Consider the following 6,614-nt stretch of genomic DNA (forward strand, 5'->3'; position numbering starts at 1 on the left):
GCACTGTACAGAGAACTCATTCACAGCAGTGCCTGCCCCATTGGAGCATACAGTCTAAATTCACTAATATAGACACACACTCACACACAGACAAAGAGGGAGAGACTAGGGGGTATATTTACTAAACGGCGGGTTTGAAGAAGTGGAGATGTTGCCTATAGCAACCAATCAGATTCTAGCTATCATTTATTTAGTGCATTCTACAAAATGAAAGCTAGAATCTGATTGGTTGCTATAGGCAACATCTCCACTTCTTCAAACCCGCCGTTTAGTAAATCTAGCCCTAGTTTTTTTTTTTTATAGCAGCCAATTAACCTACTAGTATGTTTTTGGAGTGTGGGATAAAACCATGTTCCAATACAAGAGGCGCAAAAGACTCTTCACATGTACTAGCATGTTTAAACAGTCATAGCTTCTAATCAGGGCCAAACTAACATAATTTACTAGTGACACACACACTGACATAGGATTTGTAGTCAAACCAAGCTGGAATGTGGCTTTTGTTGTTATGTTATATTTACAGAGAGAAATGTAACAGATATTTGGATAGTCTAATACATTTATACACCACAATAAATAAATAACATTGACAGGGGCACCAAACATGTCATGTGACAGCTGGCAAACAATGTGTGTAATCAGACAAAGTTAACTAGTGCTAATTTTGAATAAGTGTGTTGGCCGTAATCTGACATTTTGCAGACTGGAGCTATTACCAAACTAGAGGTGAAGTATTACTTATCACAACAATGAAACTTTGTAAAGACACCATGAAAAGGGTGTATACTGTATTATTAGCTGTTCCAGAGGTGGGTTACACAATGTTAATCTGCCCTTGTAGCAACACTACACTAACTTAGGACACTAACGCATTTACCATCATTGTTAGTGTTGGTTTTGTGTGTGCCATGTGGGTGTTGGGCCACTTTGAAACAAAGTGCCACTAGCACAGACAAAACTTAGTTATCCTGTTTGTGCAAGGGCCAAAAGTTTATAGTGTTGGACATAACACCGGATAACATTTTTGCATTATTTGTATGCGTTACACATTTTATAATGCTATGCACCTACCATGTTCCCTCTAAAAGCTGTAAAGTGTACAAGAAATTAACTTCTAAGCTACCAAACACACATACAAACCTCCAAACTAAACTCATTTCCTTTAACTGAACATAAACACCATAGAGTGTGTTTGTAGGCTATGGTGTGTCTGTTGCAAAGGACAAAAGAACCACACATTATAATATTATATTTTCAAAGTATACCTGTTACACAATAGTTAGGAAAGCTATTTACAAGGTTTTGTGTGTATTCGAACAGAAATCACAGCACTATAGTAATGGTACAAAATGGCATGACAACAGATTGCAGAGTCATTTGCAGGATAAGATATATTTATTACATATATGAATCCAAACAGCCTAACAAAAACATAGCAAAGAAGTTAATGGTCTGTGTGTGGAAAAGATCCTTGGATGAAGAGATGCCAATGTGGCCAGACTGAAGAGAGACATAGGCAGCCTTCGAGCTCTGGAGAAATACTTCAACATGTAGTGAGACACGAATTGCACCACTCCAAAAAGCAAAGCAACTTGACCCGTTTCTGCACTTGGCCTGAGACATAGCAAAGAAGTTAATGGTCTGTGTGTGGCAAAGATCCTTGGATGAAGAGATGCCAATGTGGCCAGACTGAAGAGAGACATAGGCAGCCTTCGAGCTCTGGAGAAATACTTCAACATGTAGTGAGACACGAATTGCACCACTCCCAAAATCAAACAAAATAAACAGTTTAATGTCACAAAGACCACCACTCCACGCCAGGTTTTAGATACAGGCTGTAGATATAAGAAAATTAAAACACAGTTAGAAAAATTACCACTACAACACACTATATGTGCCAAACAATTACCTATAAACCTTGCATGGATAAATAACCAGAGTTAGGCCACATTTACATGGTCACAATTTAGCTACCACATTATGACACTAGGGGACATCTACATACTACACCATTAATGCCTTTTGTGACTTAGCAAATACAATCGTCAAGTGTGTAAAGTCTGGACTGGCCAAAGTGTAGCAAACAATAAAAATAAGTTAAAAAGAAACAAACAAACATTAGCCTGTAGATGAAATCTAACACACCAAGGTGCATTTAGCAAAAGACATTGAGCCAAAACCTACAGACATGAATATATACTGTCTACACACATTGTAAAGGTTAAAAACAGGTAGTAAATATTTGACATACAAATTATTACACATATGAGACATTTCACTATCGCAGCAGTCCATGTAGATTCATATTCACATTTGAACTTAACATACCTTATATCATCTAACCTTGCCGATGCTTTTAACACACATAGCTTTGAAATGTTAAGGTTGAATAAGTGCATTAAAAATTATTACCTCAAAAATAAGTATTGACAACATAGCTCCTGAAGTTTGAGCCACGCACTGCTTCACGAGGGGGGGGGGGAACTTGATCTTCCTCCTCCTCCTCCTCCACCTCCTCCTGCTCCTCCGCCTCCTACACCTCGTCCACCCCAGCAACCTCGTCCAGGACCACTGGTGCCCCACTCCTGATGGCAATATTATGGAACACCACACACAGAGCGATGATCCTACAAACCTTCCTCGGCTCATACATCAGGGCGCCACCAGACCGGTCCAGGCATCTGAATCGAGCCTTGAGAACGCCAAAAGCCCTTTCTATGACCGATCTGGTGGCCCTATGAGCCGAGTTATAGGCCACCTCCTGCTCTGTGTGTGGGTTCAATATAGGAGTGAGGAGCCAAGGGCAGGAGGGATACGCATTGTCTCCTATGTAGGAAGAGAGGAAAGAAATAAAAAAAAACAAAAAAACTTTTAAGACAACTATACGTGATATAAATTTAATGCTAACATTCTAATATATGAGGGCAAACTACAATCTAGGCCAAATAGTAAGGTTACAATGTCTTAATACTGTATAATTAGCCTCCAAACAAAACTAGCCATATCCATTAATGCCTCAACAACAAAGGTAAATAAACTTTACAGATTGGCAAAGAGCACCTAACTAATATTTAAACACCTGCCACAGTCCACTATTCTCAAGACACATACCTATTACTAATAGGTGACTTTCAGTTTTATGCCTACATGAGCATTATATCTCTTACTAGTCAAAAGATTGATACAATCACTCTATAGTAGCGAAATCTATAAATACAAGGCACATGTGTAACAGTGAAATATCAATTACTATATTAAACTTTAACAATCTATGTCTGCCATACAATATATAACTATATATAAACATTTATAGTTGAGGGAACCATTATTTTCAGATAATTACCAAGAAGCCACGCATCTCCGTGTGGTGTCACACCCCCTTGCCTCTGTTGCAATCTAGACCACAAGCATGAGTTACGAAAGGCATAGGAGTCATGGGTACTCCCAGGCCATTTCGCAACCAGGTTTCGAAACAGGAGAGATGGGTCACATATGGCCTGGAGGTTTATTGAGTGAAAATGCTTCCGGTTAATGTAAACGGAAGCATCTCCACTCAAGGGCACCAGTGCCACATGCGTCCCATCTACAGCCCCTATGACGTTTGGAAAGCCAGCTATGGTGGCAAACTGCTGCTTGATCCGCACAAGAGACTCCTCTTCGAGTGGCAGATGTATAAACTGCCGGAGTCATGACTGAAATGCCCTCAGGATAACCTCCAGCACTCGGCTGAAGGTCGCCTGGGACATTCCTGCCGCGACCCCGACTGTGAACTGGAACGATCCAGGTGCACAGAAATGCAGTACCGCCACAAGTTTGGTCAAAGGCGGTACTGCTGTAGGGATGACGCGCATTGGCTCAAGGTCACGCTCCACAATCCGCAGGGTGTCCAAGATCAGATATGGAGGAAGCCGATAGCGACGGACAACCTCCGCATCTAACATCCCAAAGAGGCTGACACGTGGCCTGAAGATGCGCTCCCTCGGACGGCGATGTCGGCGTAGTTGCTGGTTAGGACGGGGCACGCCCCTCTCGATGCATAATGTAGTGAAACTCCAGGAGTGCCTGTATATGTTTGAAAAGGAAGAGGTCACAAACCAGCACTTAGGTGAAACTTTTAGACTTTGCATTGTCTGACTTTGGCACAAATTACACAACCAATACTTACAATGGTGTCGTTATTCATGCTTTCGCTTAATGGTGTAAAAGGACCGTCCATAAGTAGATGAAAGTAATGTGGAAGGCGAGTTTGTATATAAAAAAAACAAAAAAAAACATTAAAAACATATTTACATAAACAAACCCTATTCATTGTCCAAACACCATATAGTCGTATAGAACCACCACCAAAGTGCTTGCAAGCGTGATACTTACCATCGCCATAGACCCTTTCACAAATCAGATTAGTTATATTGACCTTTATGTGCCATAGAAATGTGAAGGGAGTGAAACACTTAACACAGAGTGCTAATGTGTTTAAGGTAGGGGCAAAAAACACCACTTAAAAAAAAATTATTATAGCACTAGAGAATTATTCCAAAAACCATGGCCATTATTACTGCAAGGTGTTGTAACAAGGGGTATGCAAGAAACTATATTTGTTTTATACTTACCACACACACAAGATCGTCTTAAAATGGCACACAACAAGATTAGTCAAGATCCCAGCAGACCCAAATAGCTGTGGGGGAGGGTAAACAAGAAAGAATAAAAAAAACAAATAGGGATAATATTGAAACATTTGACTACATTCTAGAGGACTGTATGCAGTTCCGCCTCTAAGTATACACAGTGGACTAAATATTAAAACTCCACAGCTAACCAAACACTTTTGCACTAATATTCAACATACAAACCACCAGCACAGTACATTAAGCCCTTTCTGCAGCAACAGAGATTTCTTGCTCACCAACACACACACATCTTTAAACATACTTTAAAGTTACATCTTTAAACATATTGGGGCATATTCAATTAGCTTTTGGATTCGCGGTAACGCGCCGGAACAGCCGCGAAACGTAATACACGGTACCGCAATAACGTGGATTTTCGTTCGCAGCCCATAGGGTTGCGAACGAAAATCCGCGTTAATGCGGTACCGTAATATCTGCAAGAATGCGCACTTTTCGCGGCAACGCGCGTTACCGCGAATCCAAAAGCTAATTGAATATGCCCCAGTGAGTACTGAGCAAGGTACAGCAATAAACATCTGATAAAAAAAACATTTGCCCATCTACAGTCTACTTACCCTGATTTGTCAAACTCACAACAACACAGAAGTGGTAGCAAGGTATTTTTAACTACCACTCTAATTAGGTAATTAAATGCCGGTGCGAACGCCGGAGAGTATGGTAAACAGAAATCATTAAGAGCTGACAGCTGCGTACCAATGAAACAATTTTGTTTTTGACTAAAAGTCATGCTGGCATGTAACCTAAGGTTCTTCATTGTATGGTGAGTCGATTTTTAAACTATTATTACAGATGTCAATAATGCGCTTCGCTTTTATTACTGTGCCAATAATAAAGAATAAATTGATTAGGCTATAATCATATTCCCTAAAAATCATTTACATGTATTGAATTAACATGTGTAAACTTAATGTGTGACACTATAGTGTAGTGGTTATGTATTCCACCCACTAGTACTAAGTGCAGGAGTTCGAGCCCACAGGTCAACCATAAGCACAGAGCCATTTACAAGGCTCCATTAAGCATACTCAGTAAAGTATAATAGGAATAAAAATATGCAAATGCTTGTAACATAGCGCAAGACACGCAATTTTTTTCTATTTTTTTATTCCCCCTCAATTCTTAACATGGTCAAGTCTTTCAAGGTCCTGATGCGTTTGACAAGCATTATTTAATTTTATGTGTGTGTATGTAGGGTTATGGTTTTAATAGCGCCTTATCCGTCATTCCGTTAACAATAAATGCAACCGGCCAGATTTGACAGACCTAAGACAGCGATTCAGCTGGCCGAAAAAGTTATTGTGCAGTTTGGTGTGTGTTTTTCTATCTGAAGTATACCTTAGAGGATAAAGAACTAACCTTGCAATGATAAGGTAATGAGTTTGACCTCCGATTCATGCGTGTATGTGCTTACCTTTGTTTATGTCAATGTTTGAGCGCATTTACTCTACTCTGTGACTTATGTAAGAGTGCTTTTGTATATGGTTTGATGTTTAATCTGCCTATCTGTCATGTTGAACATTGTGATCACTTACAAGAGATGAAAGGAGTTGTAGCAAAAGACTTTATTGCAAAGACATAGTAAATCTATACTCTCAGAAGTAGAAAAGGAGAACACAAAAATGGTAGCAATATTATTATACTTTTGATTTGTATTAATGAACATGGATATAATTCCATATGCATACATTTTAACTCACCATATACCAGTTTCTACCATGTATAATATGTGAAAATATTTGGAGTTTTAAACATCTTTTAAGGACACCCAACTTATTATATACCCTACGTATATAATAAGTTGTTGTCCTTAAAAGATGCTCATCTTTCATTGTTATTCTATTCTGTTCTAATCACTACTTGTACAGTGGCGTAGCAGATAGCCAAGGCACCTTTGAAGCTTGCAAACATGTGTTCAAGATAGAG

At 39.4% G+C, this 6,614-nt stretch overlaps 1 long non-coding RNA gene across 1 annotated transcript; it reads right to left on the bottom strand.

Moving 5' to 3' along the window:
- Positions 1–4,031: 4,031 nt before the first annotated feature.
- On the bottom strand, positions 4,032–4,680 carry LOC142157763 (uncharacterized). Its single transcript, XR_012692613.1, has 3 exons — positions 4,611–4,680; positions 4,166–4,190; positions 4,032–4,062 (listed from the first exon to the last, which is right to left on the bottom strand). It is a non-coding gene; the product is annotated as an uncharacterized LOC142157763 (long non-coding RNA).
- Between the last annotated feature and the right edge of the window lie 1,934 nt (positions 4,681–6,614).

The sequence above is a fragment of the Mixophyes fleayi genome, chromosome 5 (assembly GCF_038048845.1).
Source record: "Mixophyes fleayi isolate aMixFle1 chromosome 5, aMixFle1.hap1, whole genome shotgun sequence".
Lineage (NCBI taxonomy): Eukaryota > Metazoa > Chordata > Amphibia > Anura > Limnodynastidae > Mixophyes > Mixophyes fleayi.